We start from the raw sequence: 25,032 nt of genomic DNA, 5'->3' as shown, positions 1-25,032 counted from the left end.
TCATCTTTATATTTAAATCTTGTTCCCATTTTTGTCTAGTTTTACCATTTGTTTCCTCATTCTCCTTTTCTTGCAGTTTAATATACATATTTGTTATAAATCTTTTGATTATCATTGTATCTGTAATCACATATTCAAAGTTACTTCCCTCTGGTAACCTCAGACTGCTTCCTAATTTGTCCTTCAAGTAGGATCTCAATTGGTAATATGCCAGTGCTGTATCTTGAGTTATATTGTATTTATCTTTCATTTTTTCAAAGGATAATAATCTATTTCCTGAAAAACAATTTTTTATTCTTTTAATCCCTTTTTTCTCCCATTCTCTAAAGGAAAGGGAGTAACTTGTTTTGTGTCAATATTAGTTTTGGTAAGTGATAATTTGTTTTATTTCTTTCTACATGAATCTTCTTCCAAATATTGAGTAGATGATGTAATACTGGAGAACTTCTATGTTGTACCAATTTTTCATCCCATTTATATAATGTGTTCAGGTATCTTTTCCCCTATTTTATCTAATTCTAATCTGGTCCAATCTGGCTTTTCCCTTGTTTGATAAAAATCTGATAGGTATCTTAATTGTGCGGCTCTATAATAATTTTTAAAGTTTGGCAGTTGTAAGCCTCCTTGTTTATACCATTCTGTTAATTTATCTAGTGCTATCCTCGGTTTCCCCCCTTTCCATAAAAATTTCCTTATTATTTTCTTTAACTCCTTGAAGAATTTTTCTGTCAGTTGTATTGGTTGTGCCCGAAATATATATAGTATCTTTGGAAAATGTTCATTTTAATACAGTTTATCTTTCCTATTAGTGTTAGTGGTAAATCTTTCCAATGCTCTAAATCGTCCTGTAATTTTTTCATTAGTGGATAATAATTGAGTTTATATAGATGGCCGAGATTTTTATTTATTTGTATACCTAGGTATCTTATTGCTTGCATTTGCCATCTAAATGGTGATTCCTTCTTAAATTTTGAGAAATCCGCATTATTCATAGGCATTGCTTCACTTTTATTTACGTTGATCTTGTAACCCAACACTTCTCCATATTCCTTCAATTTCTTATATAATTCTTTTATTGATAGTTCTGGTTCTGTTAAGTATACTATAACATCATCCGCAAATAAACTGATTTTATATTCCTTGTCTTTTATTTTTATCCCTTTTATATTTTTTTCTGTTCTTATCAATTCTGCTAGGGGTTCTATAGCTAACGCGAACAATAAAGGTGATAGTGGGCATCCCTGCCGTGTTGACCTGCTTAAGTTAAATTGCTTTGATACATATCCATTTACTGTCACTTTCGCCAATGGTCCCTTACATAATGCTTTAATCCAATTAATATACTTTTCCGGTAAACTGAATTTTTGAACAAATAATTCCATTCTACTCTGTCAAAGGCCTTCTCTGCGTCTAAAGCAACTGCTACTGTTGGCGCTTTATTCCCTTCTACTGCATGAATTAAGTTAATAAATTTACAAATATTGTCTGTTGTGCGTCTTTTTTTGATAAATCCAGTTTGGTGCAGACACTGTGGTTGAAGTAAAAACTAAGCTGGAGAAACTCATCAGGTCAGGGTACTTAATATAGCAACAATAAGGATACATAACCAAAGTTTCAAGCTTGAGCCCTTTATCAAGGTATAAGCAAAATTTAGGCAGGACAGCAAATAAATGTTGGCTCTATACCTTTAGCGTTGCTGTATTAAGCACACTGTTTAACCTGCTGAGTTCCTCCATCTTTGTTTTTACTACAACAGCATATCACAGGAAAAAGTCCTTTGGTCCACAATGTTCATGGTGAACATGATACCAAATTAAACTAAGTCTCTGCAGCTTGTACATGATTCATGCCCCTCTATCCCTACACATTCATACATCTTAACTAGATTCACAGCCATTCTCACAGGGACCCTACAGCCACTCTTGGGATCCACAGCTTGTAAAAGCCTTGTTTCCTTTCACTTTACAACAAATATTTTTTATGCTTATGTCATCAGTAAGAGAGAAGTGCAGAAGAAACCAAAACTTGTTTTGCTTCACAGGGATGGAGGAGCATAAATTTTGAGTGGAATTAGCCAAAAAAAAAAGATCGAGAAGCACCTTAAATTATACCAATGCATCTGGTTCCATCACTGACTCCATCATCCCATTCCAGGCACCTATCACTGTCCAAAAACCCTTGTGCATTACATCTCCTATAAACATCACCCCATCCCCATGGCCTCTGGGAAAGCAATTCTGCCTTGTCTGTGTTCTCTCCCCAGGAGTTTCAAACCCCCTCCCAGATGAAACATTTTGACTTGGCGATGACAGTCAAATGCCAAGGTCTTCTTTGGCTTGGCTTCGCGGACGACGATTTTTGGAGGGGGTAAAAAGTCCACGTCAGCTGCAGGCTCGTTTGTGGCTGACAAGTCCGATGCGGGACAGGCAGACACGGTTGCAGCGGCTGCAGGGGAAAATTGGTGGGTTGGGGTTGGGTGTTGGGTTTTTCCTCCTTTGCCTTTTGTCAGTGAGGTGGGCTCTGCGGTCTTCTTCAAAGGAGGTTGCTGCCCGCCAAACTGTGAGGCGCCAAGATGCACGGTTTGAGGCGTTATCAGCCCACTGGCGGTGGTCAATGTGGCAGGCACCAAGAGATTTCTTTAGGCAGTCCTTGTACCTTTTCTTTGGTGCACCTCTGTCACGGTGGCCAGTGGAGAGCTCGCCATAGAACACGATCTTGGGAAGGCGATGGTCCTCCATTCTGGAGACGTGACCCATCCAGCGCAGCTGGATCTTCAGCAGCGTGGACTCGATGCTGTCGACCTCTGCCATCTCGAGTACTTCAAATGCCAAGGTACAGATGCAAGAAAGTCCTGCTTGTTGCAGCTCCTTAGTTACATGAAAATTACATTTAATTAAAATAAAACAAACTGCAAAAAAATCTGACATGCACAAAAGGAAGAGAAAATAAAATAACTAATAATAAATATTCACAGTTGCTTCGTTAGTCATTAAAAAACCGTGTTCCACCAGCAGAACAGACAGATCTTTGGTCTTGGAGTAGTGTTATGGTACAGGTCATACAAGGAGGTTCAACAGCCTGAGAGCTGAATTTGGTCAGGTCAAGAAGTCCTGGCACAAGTTGACAGTTATTGCTCACCCAGAGATTTGTTTATGACTTGCATGATTCTCAGCAACTATTCGGTATCCCTATTCCCATACTGATTCCCACCCTCTTACCTCAAGGTCTTTGCTTATTTCATGTGTCACGGTTCCCCACTGCATTGAACACCATCATTCTCAATTGAAGGTATAGTTTCAACATGTATTCAATGACAAACAAAATATCAATAACAATGGACAATGAAGATTTTTCTTCCTGAACACTTTTTGGATTATTTTATGGATGTTTGGGCTGCTAGTTGCGAAAATCACCTTAAAAATTTCCGATCACATATAGCGTTCTAGATACAACCTACTTTTGTGGTTTCCTGTCATATTTTTTTAACGTACTTCACACATTCAAAACCACGAAGTACAACACATCATTGAAAATTCATTTTCTGTATTCACACTTGGATTTATTCCCTGCTGATCTTGGTGCATTCAGTGATGAACATGGCAAAAGGTTTCATCAGGACATTGCAACCATGGAAAAGCAGTATCAAGACAATTGGAGTCCGTCAATTCTGGCTGACTCCTGTTGGACATCGACATGAGAGGCATCAGATGCTGAGTACAAATGAAAATTGGCGGCAAAACATTTTTAGGTCAGTTGATCTAATGCAATGTGTCAGCAAACATGCCAAATTCAATAAAAGTTAATTTAATGTTCCTCCAGCTTCCTACGTGATACCACGAATCTGAAATCATCTTCGTGTTCAGCTTGTCCTACTTTTTTCAGGAAACGAACCATTTGAAAAAAATTGTTGTCCATTGTAATTAAACTTAATCTCCTACGTTCTAGCCTTCGCTACAAGTTTTGGAAAAAAAAAACTGGTTATTTCTGCACCCTACCTGTCTCCCCATGCCCCACCCTAGTTGTTAATGCTTTAACAGGGAATCTCTTTTTTCCTTTTCATCAACTTCCTCCCCTCACTCCATCATGACAAGAAGTGAGCTTTGGTTTAGAGGAACTGCAACAAAAATTCTACGATTGATTCCAATAATCAACTCCAATCATTTGCCAATAAATTTGATCGACATTACAAAGAAGAGCGCTTATGCAGAATCTTAAACGGTGAATTCCCTTTGACTTGCAGATGATTAAAACGCATTGCTGCACTGACAGGTGTCTAATTATTTCCCCTGCCTCCTATGCACTGCAAGTTATTACTGAAGCAAAGACAATACATTTATATTGCAATTTAGGTCAAATGGGCTGATCAATCAAAGTTACAACCATGTGATGCGTCAGTAGCAGAATATCATAAAACTTTCTGCCACAAGATTACTTCCAGCCTCTGAAGCATGAATCTCAGAAAATAAGGAAACAGAAAACATGAATAAATAGAACAGTAATTATAATTAAAGTGACATATTTCACAATTTTTCACCTGTTACTAAGATTAAAAGCAACCAACCCAATTCTGGTTTTGAGGAAGTGAAACATCAAGGTCAGAACTTTCCCCCTCTGAATGGATTTCTCCTCCTCCCCACAGTCAACGATCTGGAAAGAAGTAAAAAACACAGAAATTATTAATTAAAAATTTTTTTTTAGACATACAGCATGGCAACAGGCCCTTTTGGATCATGAGCTCCGGCCACCCAATTAACCTACAACCCCCGTACATTTCGGGACTGAGACCTTCTCCAATCATCGGTAATATATCTTTACCTCCTATGGATGCTGCAAGACCGCCTGAGTTCCTCCAGCATTTCTGTGTTTTTACTACAATCACAGTGTCTGCTGACTATCATGTTTCACTGCAAACTGGAGAGAAGCTGCTCCTCTGCTTGGTACGAGGTTATGAAGCACGAGTCAAGCAACTGGCTCTTGCCATTCTTTTCTCAGAGAACAGGGCGACATGATTTGCCAGGGGTTAGCGCAACACTTTTACAGCGCCAGCAATAGGGACCGGGGTTCGAATCCGGCACCGTCAGTAAGGAGTTTGTGCTCCAGTTTCTTCCCACCTTTCAAAACGTACTGGGGGTGTAGGTCAATTGGGGGCAGTTAGCGAGCACAGGCTCGTGGGCCAAAAGGGCCTGCTACCATGCTGCATATCTAAATTTATAAAAATTTAAATTTAAGTCACGATTTCCCTCTGCCATTTCCCAAATTCTATAGCTGATTCTGAATCAGTGACGATGGTGCAAATGGGCATCTTGGCTCAAAGCAGAAGAATGCTCAAACCAAAGATAATGCATGTTATTCCGTTTGCACATAAGCCACTTCGGCAGGGTCATAATATTGCACCATTTGGTTAGCTGCAGGCCATTTCATTCTTCTTGCTCTATGGCAAGCCTCTACCACCTTCCTCTCAAACATAGCAAGGCCAGAACAACTCTCAGAAGGTGGGGCATGCAACTCAGAACATCGTGCAAGCTTCCCTCCCTTCCTTGGACTCTACAGCAGGCAAGCTCCTGAATGAACCCCATAACAGTTCTCTCTACACTAATAGTCTATACCCAACTCCATGCATGTCTTTTATGCAGCACTTTATAGAGCGCCTTCTGGAAATCCAAGTATACAACATCCACCTGTTTCCCTTTATCCACTGTGTTCATTATATCCTCAAAGAACTCCAGTAAATTTGTTGAACAGGATCTTCCATGCCCAAATTCATGTTGCATCAGCCAAATGGGGCAATTTTCCCCACTGTAACTACTAGGCAAATTCAACTTTTTAATGATTGTGTGAATGTTAGAGCTAACCTGTCACAATAGCTCACAGAAGAACCTTTCTCGCTGCCCTAGGCATAATGTGACAAATAAACAGAAATGGTGATTGGTAGAAGGGTATAATACTCTAAAGGCAAAATCCCTTCAATTAATCAAAATTCTGTTCACAAGACAGTAAAGACAAAGTTAATAACTCCTATTTTCAGAGCAAATGAAATCTAACAGGCCAATGAGAATTACTTCTGCAGTCCAGTCAATTTATGGAGGTGAACAAATTCATTCAAAACAAACTCCTTCAACAGTCCCGAGATGTTTGTTATCAGTTACCTTTTCAACATTGCAAATTCTCCTCTTAAACATTAACATCCTGTTAAGTAAATAGAAGTGAAGTGTAGCATTAGTCAATGTACCTCGACTGAACAAGGGAAGGTGGGAAGGAAACACCAAGGTTTGCTGCACAAGTGATGTGAAACCAGGATTGAACTAGCTGCAGTTTTTTACCTAGATTACTATCTAGTGGCAATCTCTTGCCAGATAGGCATTTGTGAACATTGGAGGAGAATAAAAAATGATCTCTTACCCTTCACCGGTGCTCTGCACCCCGCCCATCAAGGCAGCAATAACCTTCAACCTCCGTTTTACACATTCCATATTGATGCCTTGCACTCTTTATCTGTACATTTCTGTATAGGTTGCATTTTGTCCTTGTAATACCTGCTTTGTTTTAGCATTGTACTACTTGCTTAAGGATGGGTTGACTTGCCTGGATGGCAATTCAACCCTTTTCATTGCATCTTGGCACATGTGTCAACAAACAATACAATCCAATTTTTAAAAATTTCTTCACATTTTCTCCAATATCTCCTACATTCTACCACTCACCCTCTCACCAGAGACGACTTACAGTGGCCAAATTATTATTAGGTCTCTGATTGGAATAACTAGAAATAAACATTGATTGATTACACAAGCCAGTTCTGTCCAGCACGAGTCAAAAACTTGATGGTGCTCAGCCACAAGGTTAGCGTGGAAAACCTGGGGCTGTTCTCCTTTGTTCCAAGAAAAATGAGAGGAGATGTACAAGTTCATGACCAGCTTACAGAGGGAAGCCAATCCCAAACTGTTGATGATTCTAGGACCAGGGACACATGCTAGGCAAAAGCTACAGGAGAGAAATGCGATTTGATTTGGAAAATTAGGATCTGAAATCCTTGGCTGGTACGGGTAGTGGAAACAGGCAATCAGGGTTTTCTAAAGGTATGTAGGAGGGAACGGGTCAAAAGAGCTCCTGTTGGAGTTGGCACAAACATTTGAGAACAAATCTTTGATCCTTTTGCAAACAACAAGCTACAGGACAGGCACCATCCATGGGAAGAAATGGTTAGCCAATGTTTCGGGACGGGACCTTTATCGAGACGAAGGTCTTCATGCTTATGAAGGGGGTTTTAAATAAAAAGCTAGCCAATAGGTGATAGGGTATTGGTACATCTGTACTTTTTCTGTCTCTCTATGATTCTTGATAATAGGCAAGTTTGATTAAAGAAAAACAAAATAGAAGTAATAATGGTAAATAAAAGAAAGTCAGAACTTTTAGATTTGACCCTGGACTAAAAAAATGACACCATTTCTTGAATAAATGCTCAGGTTAAGGGCAAGAATGTAAATTAGATCAAGAACAAACAGGTTAATAAATCAGCCTGGCTCACTGATTGCTTGCTATGTCTCTTTCAGCAAGGAATGGCAAGAATGTGGCACAGGCAACCGATCTCAGCACCAAAGAGTGACAAAGGTTCCCCCTGATGTTGTTGCAGCAATCAGGGCACAGCATTGATCAGCTCTAATGTAATTTCTAGCAGGAAGGAGGTACAGGAGCCTGAATTCGAGCACCCAGCAGCACAAAAACAGTTTCTTTCCCTCCACCATCAGATTTCGGAATGGACAACGAACCACAGACACCACCTCTTCTTTTGCACCAATTTATTTTTTTTTTAATGCAATTTATAGCAATAGTTGCACATGTCCTCCTGCTGCAAAACAAATTAATTTCGTGACATGTTCCTCACAATTGATTCTGAAAAATCTTGCAATCCTGACCGTCCTTTGAAAATCAAGAACACTGCTTACGTGGGAAGCGATCACTGGGAACACTATGTTCCTGCCTTCACAGCAGAGCAGAGCAGAGAGATTCTACTGCAGCTGTACACGGCCTTACTAAGACCACACTTAGATTATCGTGTAGAGTTTTGATCTCCTTATCTGAGGAAAGACATCCTGGCCATGGAGGGAGTCCAAAGAAGGTTGACTAGATTGATACCAGGGATGGCAGGACTTGCATATGAAGGAAGGCTGGATCGACTAGGCTTATACTCAATGGAATTTAGAAGATTGAAGGGGGGTGGGGGGATAAAATAACGTACAAAATTCTTAAGGGATTGGACAGGCTAGATGCAGGAAGGATGTTCCTGATGTTGGGGAAAACCAGAACCAGGGGTCAGAGTTTAAGGATAAGGGGAAGTCTTCTTGGACTGAGATGAGAGAAAAAAAAATTCTCTCAGAGTGGTGAATCTGTGGAATTTTTGCCACAGGAAGTAGTTTAAGCCAGTTCTTTAACTATATTTGAGGGAGTTAGATTTGGCCCTTGTGGCTAAGGGGATCAGGGGGTATGGGGAGAAGGCAGGTACTGGGGACTGAGTAGATGATCAGCCATGATCAAAATGAAATGACAGTGTAGGCTTGAAGGGCCAAATGGCCTACTCCTGCACCTTGTTTCTATGTTTCACTAGGTACACTGAGTACAACTGTATGGATCGGATCTAACCAGCCAATAAATACCATCAAGGCCAAAGCAAAATAAAGAAAATTTCTCACACTTATCTAATGAGATACTGTACATAGATCACGCCCACACAACAGTGATTTTACTTGCAAAGCAATTCCTTTGCTAGCAAATGTTTCGATAAACAGACGAAGGTGTTTTGTAAATACAGGCTCTTTTTCTGACTTGGCCACAATCACCAGAACTCAGACTGGAAGGAACTCTGAAATATTCACAGAGGAGTTCTAGGTCCCAGGTAGAGGAATCTCTGGATTGAGACATGCAAGATCATGTTTTCAACCAGGCACTGTTACCTGGCAGACCAAAAACCAACAAGTGAGATGTAGTCAGTAAAGCACAACAGCGACTGTACTTCCTGAGAAGACCGAAGCAGGCAAGGCTACCGGTCACAAGACAACACTTTATTCTGCAGTCTCAAACATGGCCACTCTAAAAACACCAGTCTATGTTCTCCCTGGAGTCTCAGCTTTATCCTTATCTTGCTGTAAAATAGAGCCAGTCATGGTGCCACTGCTGGCCTTTTCCCATGAGAGACCATCACCCCCAGTAGTATCCAAATGGGTCTACTTGTCTGACAGGGGGAGAGACACCGGAGACTCCTGCACTACCTGCCTGCCCCTCCTGGTCAACCCATTTGTCTGCCTGTGTGGTATGACCACCTCCCTGAAGGCCTCTACCCTTGAGAATCACTAAGCCTGGCTACCCCCAATGAACCCAACTGTCACACCAACCAACTCATGTGATCTGAAAAGAGCTGTGGCCGGATACATTTCTAGTTGGTGTGGAGTTCTCCCTGAGATGGCATGGATTCCCCCTGGTGTGTCAGGAGTAATGATGGAAGCAGATACAACAGTAGAGTTTTCAAGAAGCTTCTAGACAGAATATGAAGAGGATAGAAGGATATCTATCAGGTTCAAGCAGCAGTTTCATTGGATTTGGACACCATGTTCGGTACAGACATGTAGGCAGTATGGCTAATTAGCGCAACACTATTACAGCGCCAGCGACCCAGGTTCAGATCTAGTGCTGACTATAAGGAGTCTGTATGCTCTCCCCGTGTCTGCGTGAGTTTTCCCCGGGGCTTCCTCCCACTATTAGAGATGTACTGGGGGGAGGGGTTATAGGTTAATTGGGTGTAAATTGGGCGGCACGGACTCGTGGGCCGAAATGGCCTGTTACCATGCTGTATGTCTAAATTTAATTTTACATTACCACACTATTATTCCATCTGCTTGTGGGCACTGCTAAACAACAAATATCGAGTTTGTAAGCACTAATTTCTCCCTGAGCTGCGCTATCACAATGATTTCAGTGGGCAGTTCTGATCGATCACATTGCTGCAAGTCTTACATAGGGGAAGAAATGCTGAATTGCTTTTCCAAAGGCTATTAATCGGTTTCTTCCCCCCCCCCACTAAACCAGTTGTTTCACAATCACATACTGGTTTCCCCATTGACCACTCTGGCAATTTCTTTGTGCACCAATTCATTCGTTAATGCAGATGTGAGGAAAAATTATTTTTGAGTGTGGGGGTAGACAAGAATTGAATTTGCCCTTGTGGTGGAATCAGAACTGATCAAACTTTCGCAGAGAAATGAAATAAACAGAACTGTTCTACTAATAGCCAAAATAAACTGAATGGGCAGAATGTCCTAATCCACACCACAACAATGTGAATGATCACAGAGCTACTGTATCCTCAACTCCCTTGGCTCCTGCAAATTATCCATCCATTCTTAGGGGCTGATTCTTGTAATTAATAAACCTTAGAACACTGCAGCACAGAAACAGGCTACCCCACCCCACCCCCGGCACTTCTAGTCCACGCCAAACTATTTTTCTCCCTAGTCCACTGACCTGCATCTAGTCCATAGTCCTCCATATCCGTCCAATCCATGTACCTGTCCAAATTCTTAAGAATTAAAATTGAGCCCACATTCACCACTTCAGCTGGCAGCTCATTCCACACTCCCACCACTCTTAGTGTGAAGTTTCCCCAATGGTCAGCACATTTCTTTACTCACATCAGGCCACTGGGTCATGTAGAGATGACAATATCTCTCACCGCACATGCACCACTCTCAAGAGTGATGTGGCTCTTACAGTGTTAATGTTCATGCTCTAGCATAAAATAGTCCCAGGTTTCCTCAGTACATAACACAAACCTCTTCATACACATAGCTTTGGCACGCGAAGACTAGTTAGTGGTGTTTCAATTAACTGGTGTTATGCTGTACACTGATAATAATGATGAATCGTAAATGTCTATCTCAGGTTAACTTGACCAAGACAAACTGGCTAGTTCATGAGACCCATGCAAAGTTTGGTCACTTTTAAACCTACAATGTAACATGGGCCATATTTCAGGAAAATAGAACAACGATAAAGCAGTCAGGGACATTCTGAGTCGGAGACTCTTCTGTACATGTACATGATTTTTTTTTACTGACTTGAGTCAAGGCAATTAATGGGAAAGTTTCACAAAATTTGACAGTGGAATATGAGATTAGATGCTCCGAAACTTGTTGAAAAGCATGAATCTTAAGTGTAGATCGAGAATAGATAGTTGAAGAATGAATTCTGTAACTAATGGGCTTGGGAGGTGAAGATACAGCCATTAATTGTGGAGTTAGTAACGCTTTAGTTGCCCATTCAGAGCCAGCTCTTCAGCACTTGACGTCCTGTTTTGCGGAAACTGCCAAAATGTTTGGCCTGGAAGTCAGCCTGAAGAAAACGGAGGTCCTCCATCAGCCAGCTCCCCACCATGCCTACCAGCCCCCCCACATCTCCATCGGGCACACAAAACTCAAAACGGTCAACCAGTTTACCTATCTCGGCTGCACCATTTCATCAGATGCAAGGATCGACAACGAGATAGACAACAGACTCGCCAAGGAAAATAGCGCCTTTGGAAGACTACACAAAAGAGTCTGGAAAAACAACCAACTGAAAATCTTCACAAAGATAAGTGTATACAGAGCCGTTGTCATACCCACACTCCTGTTCGGCTCCGAATCATGGGTCCTCTACCGGCATCACCTACGGCTCCGAGAACGCTTCCACAAGCGTTGTCTCCGCTCCATCCTCAACATTCATTGGAGCGACTTCATCCCTAACATCGAAGTACTCGAGATGGCAGAGGCCGACAGCATCGAGTCCACGCTGCTGAAGATCCAGCTGCGTTGGGTGGGTCACGTCTCCAGATTGTCAGCCACAAACGAGCCTGCAGCTGACGTGGACTTTTACCCCCTTTATAAATCTTCGTTCGCGAAGCCAAGACAAGAAGGAGTAAAATGAAGGGTGCTGAAGGCCAAAATTCCAAGAGCTTGGATATTAAGATGATGATGTTCGGCACGCTTGTCTTCATTGGTCAGGGACACTATGTTACCAACATCTTGTACAGCTGTAAGACCACATTTGGAAAATTGTGTACAGTTCTGGTCACTTACTGTTGCATAGAAGTCATTAAACGGGAAAGGGTGCAAAAGCATTCCACAAGAATGTTATTCCTGGGATTGGAGGGCTTGCATTGTAGGGAACAGTAATAGGCTAGGAGATTTTCTTCCCTGCATCTTGAGAGGCTGAGGACAGGTGTGCCAGATTGTGCACTGCGTGCATAGTCCTTCTAGGACCCTAGAAGGTTTATAAAATCATAAGGAGCAAACAGTAGATTGTCATAGCCTTGGGAGAAGACTATGTAAAACCAGAAGGCATGGATTTAAGAAAGATTTAAAAGGGCACCCAAGTCACAACTTTTTCTACATGGTGGGTGAAGGGTATACAAAAAAAAAGCTGCCAGAGAGTAGAGCCAGATGCAATGACGATATTTAAAATGAGGTGGATAGGAAAGAGTGAGAGGGATATGGACCAAATGTAGGAAAATGGGACTAACATAGATGGACAACTTGATTGGCATGGATTTGTTGGGTCAAACAGCTTGTTTTGTTCTGAATGAATTTGTGAGACTTTTTTAAAATTTAAATTTGGACATACCTCCGGGACACGCGCCCACACCGCCTAGGTACACCAATTAACCTTGCAAGCATTTGAAGGATGGGAGGAAACCAGAGCACCCAGAGGAATCTCATGCAGATCAGGGGGAGAGAGAACATACAAAACTCCTTACAGACAGTGCCGGATTCAAATCCACGTCACGTTGCACTAACCGGACCGCCCCTCTAAAGAAAAATGATCAAAAAAGGTACATCTCTCAGCAACACACTGCCAGCCAAACACCACATCTGAAATGATTCTGGGCTAGTTAAGGCAAATCAAAGCAATTTTGGTGCAGTCTGATAGCCTGAGCAGCATTTAGAGTGGAAATAATTTGACATGACCAGACAGGTTATTGAGAGAGAGAAGAGAGGAGAGAGAGAGAGAGAGAGACAGAGACAGAGAGACAGAGAGAGAGAGAGAGAGAGAGACAGAGAGAGACAGAGAGAGAGAGAGAGAGAGAGAGAGACAGAGAGAGAGAGAGACAGAGAGAGAGAGAGACAAAGAGAGACAGAGAGAGAGACAGAGAGAGAGACAGAGAGAGAGAGAGAGAGAGAGAGAGAGAGAGAGAGAGAGAGAGAGAGAGAGAGTGCTTCCAACAAGGAACAGATACACGAAAAACAAGAATTCCAGATGCTGGAATCTGGAGTGAACAAGAAGCTGGAGGAGCTCAGCAGGCCAGGCAGCATCCATGGGAAGAAATGGTCAATTGACACTTTGTGTCGGGATCATTTATCAGACACATTTTCAACTTGTGATTACAAGACGAAGCTATGAATCTTAAAGTAATATTAAAATTTTGTCTCTCCTTTGATTTGAAGCACAACAGATTCCACATACATAAATGCCATTTTTAAAGAAAATATGTTACTTAAAAGGAAAAATGTGCAAGACTATGGGGAAAAAGTGAGGGAACAATTAGAGTAGATAATTTCAATGAGTCAGAGCTGAATGAGACTGTGGTGGATGAGTCAATAATTCGAAGTATAGTTTTTGTTCGTGGGGGGAAAAGTGGCCAAAACTCACCTACAGCATCAATTGGAAAACAAATGACTTCAGAAAATGAACAAAATAAAACTAATTGGTATTTTTCTTAAATGTCCACAGCAGCTACCATTGGTCGCCTGCACTCCCCTACCCAGAATCTAACCATCTAACCCAGGGGTGGCCAACCTTTTAATTTAGACATACATCTTGGTAACAGGCTATTTCGGCCTATGAGTGCATGCTGGCCAATTAGCCTATACCCCCAGTAAGTTCTTGTAGGCCGGAGTAGCCTGTTACCGTGCTGTATGTCTAAATTAAAAATTAAAGGTTGGCCTTCCTCAGTCTAACCTTTAATCACTTGATACAGAGTTTTCTTTTGGGGGGGGGGGGTGTGTGGGAAGAAATGTTTCTCACCTGTAACTACAAAAATCTACAGGGTATGGGATTTTAATCAAGGCTGCTACAGAAGACGATGTGGGAATCCACTGGCAAAACCACATCTACAAAATTTTATTTTACATACCTCAACAAACAAGTCCCAAAGATCCAATTCTTCCTGAGACACCAGCAGGCACAGACTCCAAGATTGAGAGCAACAAAGGAGCAGAAGGAAACAACACTTAGAAACGCAAGTCACTTCACTTCACCTTCAGTGACAGAAAATTGCAGCCTACGAGCTCCAATCACAGGAGATGTGTGTTGCCATAGTTTCAATATGTTGACATTGTGACAGTCCGCAACTTCCCAGCTTCACCCAAATTACTGTTAACGGGAATAAGTAACTATTAAACCTGTAGAAGATGGCTGATGTAATCTGCCACGAATGATTTTAAGAGTCACGAATGATTTCAAACATTGCAATAAAGCAGGAAAAAAACCAAATTCTGCATATTGAAAATGCGCTGGAGTGGAAAAGATTATAGAGTCTCCAGTGGTCAGAGAGATACAAATTTTATTTTTGCTGCCCAAAGATGTATGGTCTCTTTGGCAAGAGTTTCCTTTCATTTTTATGTCTCTGCCCTCAACAAACTGAAGGACGTCCGCATTGGCCCTGGCGACCAGACCCTCCTTTGCAATGTTTTGACCCGTTGTCCCGGCAGCATGGAGACATCCGGTGTTCTACGCAGTGCACAATCTGGCACACCTGTCCATTAGGACCACCATCAAGATGGTAGCCAGCATGGCCTCCGCAAGCAGGTCAGCCAAAGAGCCAGAACTTGCACGCACTGCCAGATTGCAAAGGTACAGACACACTTTGAGACGCACCTTTCAAACATTCAAACTGGCACAACGGCAGTTCAGGCATGTGCTCGTAGAGATTGTGGGGCCCTTGCTGGTGTCACGGGGGCATGGTACCTGTTGATCACGCATGGTGGACTGTCTCACAAGGTGGCCAGAATCAGTCCTGCTGGAGTAAACCTCAAGGGAGTCCTGCGCCAGAGCCCAAAAAAACACATGGGTGGCCTATTTCAGAGTCCCAGAGCACCTGATGTTAGACAAATTCACCTCAGGGCTCTGGGGCTACCATCCCCAGGCAAACAGGTTGAAGCAGTTCACAGGCACCTCAAAGTGGTGCTGATGGCCAGACTCAAAAGTCCAAACTGGGTTGACGAATTGCCTTGGGTCCTTCTGGGAATCTGTATCGCACCCAAGGAGGACTTCAACACCTCAGCAGCTGAAATGGTGTATGGTGCGCCCCTGGTCAACCCCGGAGAATTCCTGGTCACCACCAGAAAAACAGATGAAACACCAGTAGTAGCCCTCGAGAAACTGAGAGAACGATTGGCCAGACTGGCCCCAACATGGCCCTTAGCACATGGCCAGTCCAAGAACTTCATCCCCAGTGCAGCGAGGGGCAGATCAGGGGCTGCTAGGGTAGTTGTACAAGGGGCCATACTGGGTGGTCAGGCATAACGGGGCTACACATGTGCTGGACATTGGCGGGAAGGAGGAAACATTTACTATTGATCGCCTCAAACCAGCATATTTGGACACCAGCCAGCTGATCAACCCACCAGCCCCACGCAACAGAGGCAGACCACCCAAAACCAAGGACAGTGTCCAGATCACTGGTTCCGGGTGTGGGGGGGGGGGAGGGTCATGTGGTGGCCCACAGCATCCCAACATGCAAGATGGCGTCTGAATGCAGCAATCCTGCAAGAGCCACGCTGACTAAATCTGCTTTCTTCACAAGCTGCCGGCTGCACGGTGGCAAACAGCGAGTACTGCCAGGAGCACCGGCCTCTCCACGGCCGACAAACCAGTGACATAATTTCTGCCAGTAGTGGCATAACCACCAGGTCCAACAGGGCAGGGCGAACCATCAATAAAGTTAGTATCACTGTACTCACCTCGTGTCAGTGTCTTGCTTTCGTACTCTGCCGTAGCACATGCTACAATACAACCTCGACAATGCCCACTCACCTACATTACCTATTGCTAGATTACAGCCCCAGCAAATAAAGAGTTCTGGCTCAGATGAAATATTAGGACCATAAGACATGGAAGCAGAAATGGGTTTTCAGCCCATAGAGTCTGCCCTGGCATTCAATCACGAGTTGATCCATTTTCCCACTCAGTCCCACTGCATTACCTTTTCCCCATAACCTATGATGCCCTGGCTAATCAATCTCAGTCTTAAATTCACCCAAATGACTTGGCCTTCACAGCCAAGTGGCAACAAATTCCAAAGATTCACCACTCTCTGGCTAAAGAAATTCCTCTACATCTCTGTTCTAAGTGGTTGCCCTTCAATCCTGAAGTCGTGCCCTCAAGTCCTAGATTCTCCCACCATGGGAAACAACCTTTCTGTATCTACTCTGTCCACGCCTTTCAACATTCAAAATGTTTCAATGAGATTTATGAGCATTTAGATTTATGACCAATATTCATCCATTTACAGCACAAACTGTTGATTTGACAATCACATTGTTACTTGCAGGAACAGGTACAAATTGAAGTTTTATGTCCCACGTCATAATGCAAACACTTCTAAAGTATTATGTGCAAGCTTTCTGGTACATATTATTAGAGTTGTGAAAAATGCCGAATAAATTCAAAACATTCTTTGTTGAGTAGACAAGATATTGTTGGAGTTAATTAGCTTGATCTGGATACTCTAAACAACAAGCCATTTAACATTGTAGGCTTAGATATACTCAAGCCATTTGAGAATAAATATTTAAACATTGCTCATTACCAGTGTGGGACAGCAATGAGAGATGGGAGGTAATTGGCCAGAGGATCTGAGGGGAGTGAAAGATAAAAGTATGAGAAAATGCAGATGCTGGAATCTTGGGTGCAAAGCAAACCACTGAAAGAACTCAGTGGGACAAGCAGCGTCTGGGGAGGCAGAGAGATGGTTAACATTTTTGGTTGAGACCCTGGATATGGTTTTCTACAAAATGTATAAACCTTATAGGTCAAATACTCTTATCATTTTTTAAATCCCATGTACAGTAAAAAAAAACATTATTTGGAATTCAAGCAACTGGCAAAAAAGCAGAAAATAAATTAGGTTAAAAAATGTGGAAGTTTAAAATTGGTGTGCTTCGCCGTTAGTTCGCCAATCACAGAACATGCAATCTCAAACAACCAGAGAATTCACTTATCCAGCATCTACCAAACCCCATAGGTGCCTTTATACTCAGGAGGCTATATGCATTCGCTCTACAACTGGACTCAAATTTCCTCATTTGCAGACCCCAATCAGGGTGGATGGGCAACATTACCTCTTGCAAACCATAAATTTAGGCGCGTCTCAAGGCTGCGAGCTTAGTTCCCCATTCCATTCCCAACACCATCGTTGTAGGCCTAATAACAGGAAATGACAATTCAGAATACATGAAGATTGAGCACTTAGTTGAGTGGTAACAGAACAACAATCTTCCTCTCAACAATCTGCAAGACCGAGGAGTTTATTGTGGACTTTAGGAAGAGAAGACCGAGGGACCATGCACCAGTCTTCATTGATAGGACAGCAGGGAAGAGGGTTAGTACCAAGTTCTTGGGTGTCCTGGAGACAGCACACAGACTACTGCGAAGAATGCCTCTACTTTCTTAGAAGTCTGAGAGGATGTGAAGTGTGGTCAAATAATCCAATCAAACTTCTACTGACATACTGTGGAAAGTTTACTGACTGGTTGCATCACAGATGGGGTTGGTAATTCAGCGCCCAGAAATGGAAGGCTTCAGAAAGTGACAAACCAAACCTAATCACAGAGACGGACCTCCCGAGTCCAGTCCGTTGAAGGTTCACGCGAGGCACTGCCTCAAGGCAGCCAACATCATAAAGGATCCCCTTCATCTCTGGTCATGATTTCTACTGGCTAACATCCATCAGCAGAAGTACAGAATCTTGAAGTTTAACATCTCGAGTTCAAGAACAGTTTTTCCCCCCTCCCCCATCAGGCTCTAGACACAATATTGCTCCAACCATAAACTACTGCGACCTCCAAAGGATTTGTTTGCAATATTGAACTCTCACTTTTTTTGCACTAATGGCAACTGTGAATGTGTATTTATCTGGCCTTTTATATCTAGTATCTCTTCAATTTAATCTCATCTATTGCTGTTAGTCACATTGCACTTGGATTTTTGTCAGTAAACTCATCATTTCAAATTATGGGCCTGTTTGTGTATTCAGAAAAGAGGTTAAAAATATTCCATAAAATGGAAAAAGATGGCAGATGGTGGAAAACTGGGGTAAACACAAAATGCTGGAGGAACTCAATGGGTCAGGCAGCATCCATGGAAGGTACAAAGTACTCAACAGTTCAGGCCTTGGTTTTACGCCAAAACATTGACCATCTTTTGCCTTCCATGAGGCAAACTGATCCACTGAATTCCTCCAGCATTTTGAGAGTTTCAAAGGGGAATTGATTTCCCAATGGATAAAGAAACATTTGCAAGAAACATTGGGTAAATCTTCCTACAATTTTCTCTGCTTTGGGCAAAACAATCTCTGCACCTCCAGACTGCCCACAAGCCTGCAGATTTTTACACGTCGAAAAGATGAACCATTTCTTGGATGCCGATTTTCTTGCATCTATCAACTTCCACTCAAACAAATTGGTGACAAACTCTGCTGAGCTGTGATTCTTGCCAACTACACATTCAGTCATCAAGTGAAGCTCAGCTGTCAGCCCTCTTGCATCAGTTAGAAGATTGTAGATCCAGCTTCACTTTAGAGACTGATGAAGAAAAAAAATCTAAATTTAACCCCAGCTGAAAGGGCTGTGCATTTGAAGATATCCCTCCAAAAATGAACCAAAACAGTTTCTAATTGGAGGCAAAATTCCTGCAACTCGAATTTGATTATGTGCCAGGAGTTCATGGCAGAAATCATCCTGTAACCAACATATGAAAAACCAAATTATCCAATTATTGTCGCACTATAGCTTGTGGGATCTTGCCATCTGGTGGCATCTTGCTAGTACAATACTTCTCTCTGGTTACTGTACAGAGGTTTAGGTTTGTCATGTTTCAGTGAGAAAGGTACTTCTGGAAACAGACCAACAGGTTGTCTCCAATATTCAACCAGGCTTGTATAGAACACAATGTACAGAGTACAAGATTACAAGAAAAGGAAGATTAATTAGAACCAACTAAGGGCAATATGAGAGCACTGCTGTGGGGGTTCATTCAGGAGCCTAATGGCTGCAGGGAAGAAACTGTCTTTAAATTTAGACATATAACAACGTAACAGGCCCCTTTCACCCCATGAGCTAATGCCCCCCAATTGACCTACATTCCCAGTAAGTTTTTGAATGGTGGAAGGAAATTGGAGCACTTGGAGGACACTGACACAGAAACGGAGAATGTTCAAACTCCTTATTGACAGCGTGGAATTTGAACACCAGTCGCTGGTGCCGTAACAGCATTGTGATAATCGCGCCACCCAGTTTAAGTCAGTTGGTGTGTGCATTCACACTCTTGAGCTTTCTCCCCAGTGGGAGAAAGGAGAAGAGAGTGTGTCCAGAATGTGATGGGTCTTTCAGCCTGATTGCTGTCTTCCCTAGATAGCGAGAGATGTAGATGGAGCCAACGGACAGGAGGGGAGTTTTCTTCATGTTCCGAGCTGCATTCACCCCCTTCTGTAGTTTCTTCTGATCTTGAGCAGAGCAGCTCCCGTGATGTGCGTAATAAATAGGTTTGTGATGATGCACGTGTAGAAGTTGTTGAGGGACAAGCCGAACTTCCTTATTCTTTGAAGAAAATAGAGGTGTTGCTGCTCTCTTTCTTGACCATTGCATCGACGTATTTGTCATGGGTTAGGTCTTTGGAGGTATCAATCCTAATCAATACTTCACCTTAAATGATTGCGTCCAAGGAGCTTCTCAAAATGATTTGACTGCAGATGCAGGAGCAACAAAATCTACTGGAGAAACTCAGCCTCTCGAGCTGCTGCCGTGGGGTGTTGACGATTCAGGTCAAGTCCCCAGGATCAGGACTGAGAGTGGAGAGGGAGAATGGAAGGTAATAAAGAGGAGAGGCGTGAAAAGCAGGGACCACCTCCATCTGAGTGAAACATAGCTCCATCTACATTTCCCCCCTCAGCCTGCTTCTGTCTTTAACCCAACTGACCATCTCCCTCCTCCTGCTGACTGCATCCCCCTGTCATTCTTTGTCCCTCTGTTCACCAGACAGTGACTGGCCTGTCTCAGCCATTTGCTTGTTACTTAAAAAATTATTTCACCAAACCTGTACACTATCACAGTGGCCTACTCACTTGGTAGCTTGGAGTTTAAAACCTCCACACTGCAGATATAGCTGCTCTTAGCTTTTATCCTTGCATTAAGACAAGCCAAGGAATCTTGAGTTAAGAGAGGAGAGGAAACAATTCAAAATAGCTAGGCTATGTTTCCATTCCAGAATGCTATCCTGGGAAAACAGCAAGGGAGAGCGAATTTACAGCTGCAGTTTTATCCGAACACCCACGTTTCAGGGATAGCAGATCCAAGAGTACACGAGAACATCACACCCATCCAATTGTTTAAAAAAAATTCCATGTCACATCCAAACTCGGCAGATGTAAGCCAAAATGGCCTGTTGCCATGCTGCATGCCTAATTTTTTTTTTAATTAAAAAGATCGCAAGAAATAGGGATACGTTATACGAGGTTTCTTCAGCTAGAGGGTGGTGAATCTGTGGAATTCTTCGCCATAGACAGCTGTGGGGACCAAGTCATTAGGTAAATTTAAAAAGGTTGATAGGTTTTTGATTGGTAGGGGCATCAAAGGTTATGGGGAGACCAGGAGAATGAGTTTGAGAAGAAAAAAATACTTCATCCACAATTGGAAAGCAGAACAGACTCGATGTGCTGAATGGCCTAATCCTATTCCAACAACATGGTATTTGTTGTGTTCAACCCATGGCAGACATTGGTCTAACAGTCGAACTTATCAAAATGTATCCCCATCTTGGAGAAAGGAAAAGCTAGTAAGAAAGGATTCAAAAATTTTCATTTGCTTTCCTGTTCCAAAAATCAAAAGCATCAATAATATTCATTAAAACGGGAATGATCTAAATGTGTAATCCTACATCAAGGAAAGAAAGCAGTCCTGGCTCAGTTTTAACATCAACATTTCAAGTGTAGCAACTATCACAACGCAGGAAGAGCAGCAGGCAATTTGACAGCAATGGCAACGGATCAGTTTCTTGGTCGATGGCCACCCATGTGCAAATTGTCCTGAAAAACAGCAATTAAATCAAATGTGCAAATAGAGCTTCGTTCCAATATTATCAGAGAGATTTTAAAAAGTAGTAATTAGGTGCTGTGCCTGAGCAGGACTCCTAAATGGCCACCAGTGCTGACAGCTACCTACATCGTATTGGAGGTTTGAAACCAAGGGCCGAGGAATGGGACTTGGATGCCTAGTGTTCCCAGCCTCACCGCTGGAGCACACAGGAGGACTTGCAGCTGCGGAGGTTACGGAGTTGTGGCATCAGAGGAGGTGGCGGAATCCACCAACACTCAAAACTAGACCCTTCTTTGCTCTCTTTCTCTTCATGGTAGGGGCGCTAGATTAGTGGCACCTCTGTGCCCCCTATGGGCAAACAAAAGGAAACATGATTTGACAATAAAGGAACCTTGAATCTTGAAACATCATTCTCTTAAATAGGTACAAGACACTGGAGTTAGTAGCTTGTTAAAGTACTTCACATGATCAACCATTGACGTTATACGTCAGATAAACCTGATTTTTTTTTTGGCATGTTTTTATTCCATCAATTTTTCCAGCTTGTTTAAAACAATGCATATTTGGCATGATAATTTACTAACACCAGGGGTAACTTAGATGTGAAATGAAAACTGCAAGGAAGCAGTATTAGATAGAATGTTATAAACAAGACATCAAGACATAGGAACAGAAATAGGCTATTCAGGCCATTGAGTCTACCCTGCCATTCAATCATGAACTGATACATTCTTCCCATTCAGCCCCACTGCCTGGCCTCCTCACCATAACCTTTGATGCCCTGGCTAATCAAGAACCTATCAATTGCAGCCTTAAATACACCTAATAAACTTGGCTTCCACAGCCGCCTGTAACAATAAACTCCACCCTCTGGCTAAAGAAACTTTTTCCACATCTATATTCCAAGTGGAGGCCCTTCAATTCTGAAGTTGTACCCACTTGTCCCAGACTCTCCCACCATGGGAAGCGACCTTTCCACATCTACTCTGTCCATCTCTCAACATTTGAAATGTTTCAATGAGGTTCTCTCCACCCCACCCTCACCTCATTCTCCCACATTCCATCAAGTCCAGGGCAAGAGCCATCACATGATTAGCCTTGGAATCCTGTAGTCTTTCCTCCTTTTTCCAACTACCCAGCGATTTATTTTGGAGTGCACAAGGATGTGGAAGCAAAACTAGAAAAAGCATTGGAGTTTCACTGGTCCCCTCCATACCTCAAGGGATGTCAGCCTGAACTGCTGTATTCAGGTTGCTTGAATGGGACTCTAAACAGAGAATTCTTTTCCCGTTAATATATGCCTCAATTCCACACAAAGTGATTATAGTCCATTAAAGGGCAGAATCACATTTACCATATTTTACTCATATAATACGCACACGCATATAATACGCACACGCATATAACACGCACACGCATATAACACAAACATACGCATACAATGCGCAGAAAATCATAAATGGTGTCAAAGATTTTTGTATAATGTGCACACGCATATAAACGCACATGCACGTAGTATTCTAAATTCTAACAGACAAAAGCATTTTGCATTTAAATGAACATGAGACAAAGCCCATACCAGTATCTGCCAGTTAATACCCAATCAACTTCCCCCAGAGGTTCAATCGCCCATATTTCCTGCTGCAACAATATTAACAAGCTTTGAAGAGGAATCAATTAAATAGATTAAAGACAGGCTTCGGAGTTGAGCAGGATTTTAATTCTAATGTTGTCTCAAATCAGGGGCACTTGATATGTTAATCTCCTCCCCCAGGGACAGGTCTGGGCAATTAACATTGATAAAGTGCAGTGCCCTAGCCAGATGTCCTGTTTATAGGAGTACCATGGCATTCAGTACAAAGAGATATTCCCAAGATCAAAATTTCGCATGCCAACTATAAATTGTGCATGTTCTTTCAAGGTCACTTATATTTCTTCTTCTTTGGCTTGGCTTTGCGGACGAAGATTTATGGAGGGGGTAAAAGTCCACGTCAGCTGCAGGCTCGTTTGTGGCTGACAAGTCCGATGCGGGACAAGCAGACACGGTTGCAGCGGCTGCAGGGGAAAATTGGTTGGTTGGGGTTGGGTGTTGGGTTTTTCCTCCTTTGCCTTTTGTCAGTGAGGTGGGCTCTGCGGTCTTCTTCAAAGGAGGTTGCTGCCCGCCGAACTGTGAGGCGCCAAGATGCACGGTTTGAGGCGATATCAGCCCACTGGCAGGCGCCAAGAGATTTCTTTAGGCAGTCCTTGTACCTTTTCTTTGGTGCACCTCTGTCACGGTGGCCAGTGGAGAGCTCGCCATAGAACACGATCTTGGGAAGGCGATGGTCCTCCATTCTGGAGACGTGACCCATCCAGCGCAGCTGGGTCTTCAGCAGCGTGGACTCGATGCTGTCGACCTCTGCCATCTCGAGTATATTTATATTTCTAAGCTCATTATAAATCACCGCCACATCTTTTCCACAGCCGCTATAAATTGTGCACGTTCTTTCGATGCCACTATCAACTCCGACAGCCACTACAAATTGTCTGTCCTGCGATCAATTGTGTGCACTTTCAACATGTAAAAATATTCTCGTATAGTACACACACACAACTGTTTTGTAAAATACGCATATAACATGTCCATTACTTGCAAAAAATATGATAATTGCTCCGTCACATGAAACCATCTATTTCTCAATCTCAGGATACTTCACAGCACATTCCATCGGTGAAGGAATTGTGAAGTGTTGCTGGTGGTGCGTGCATAGTAATTTGCGGACCAAGAGTTTGCTTTCTGAAGAATTTTCAGTGCACTTTATGGATTTTGGGCTGCTGATCAAACAGAAGCTAAAATTTTCTGATCACAAAACTTTTTTTAAAGATTATAACCTATTTTTGTGATTTTCTGTCATATTTTTTCAACACGCTTCAAGCTCACAAAACCATGAAGTGTAACATACCATTAAAAACTAATTTTCTTCATTCGCACTTGGACGTCTTCCCTGCTGATGTTGGGTGCGATCAGTGAGGAAAATGATGAAAGGTTTCAGTAGGAGATTGCGACCATGGAAAAGCGGTATCAGGGCAACTGGAATCCGTCAATACTGGTTGACTATGGTTGGACATTGACACGAAAGGCATCAGATTCTGAGTATGAACCAAAATCAGTGGCAAAACACTGAACTACTGCAATGTGTCAGGATCATTATGCAGTTAAACATACTAAATTCAAAACAAGTTCATTTAATGTTACTCCAACTTCCTACATAATACAGAAAATCTGAAATTACCTTTGGGTTAATTTTGAAATTGTCTATCATAATCCTCTTTTTTCAGGAAGCAAAGCTTTTGAAAAAATTTGTTGTCTAGTAACATCAGCTTCCTCTGAGAGGATGACATCCCCAACAACGGGATATAAATGCACTCGGCCAACTTCAAAGGGTTTGATATTCCCTTTGAATGCCTGATACTGGACCCCCCAAAACAGGTGCTACACTTCAGAAGACGACAAGGCAAAATATTACCAGAAGGATGGAAGATTGAAACAGCCATGAAGTGTGCAATATCACCACCCACACCCACCCACCCACCCACCCACCCAATTTGTTCGCACAAAATCGCGAAGGAACATTTGGAAACTCGAGTCCCTCTGTCTGGAGCTCATCGAAGCTGTAGGTGAATGATGGAAGCAATGCACCTCCCAAAATACCACCTA

General features: G+C 42.5%; 1 protein-coding gene across 5 annotated transcripts in view; it reads right to left on the bottom strand.

Annotated features, from left to right (window-relative positions):
- pak1 (p21 protein (Cdc42/Rac)-activated kinase 1) overlaps positions 1-25,032 on the bottom strand; it is a 259,729-nt gene that overhangs the window by 154,455 nt on the left and 80,242 nt on the right. For 4 of the 5 annotated variants that reach the window (XM_069892082.1, XM_069892080.1, XM_069892087.1 and 1 more), the window contains exon 2: positions 4,562-4,647. The gene's annotated coding sequence lies outside the window, so the exon portion shown is untranslated. Of the gene's footprint in view, positions 1-4,534; positions 4,648-25,032 lie in introns of all 5 variants that reach the window. The other variant, XM_069892081.1, reaches the window with a different exon arrangement.

This window comes from Narcine bancroftii, chromosome 7 (genome assembly GCF_036971445.1).
Source record: "Narcine bancroftii isolate sNarBan1 chromosome 7, sNarBan1.hap1, whole genome shotgun sequence".
Lineage (NCBI taxonomy): Eukaryota > Metazoa > Chordata > Chondrichthyes > Torpediniformes > Narcinidae > Narcine > Narcine bancroftii.
Note: the sequence above shows the minus strand (reverse complement) of the source record. Positions and strands in the feature narration are given on the sequence as shown.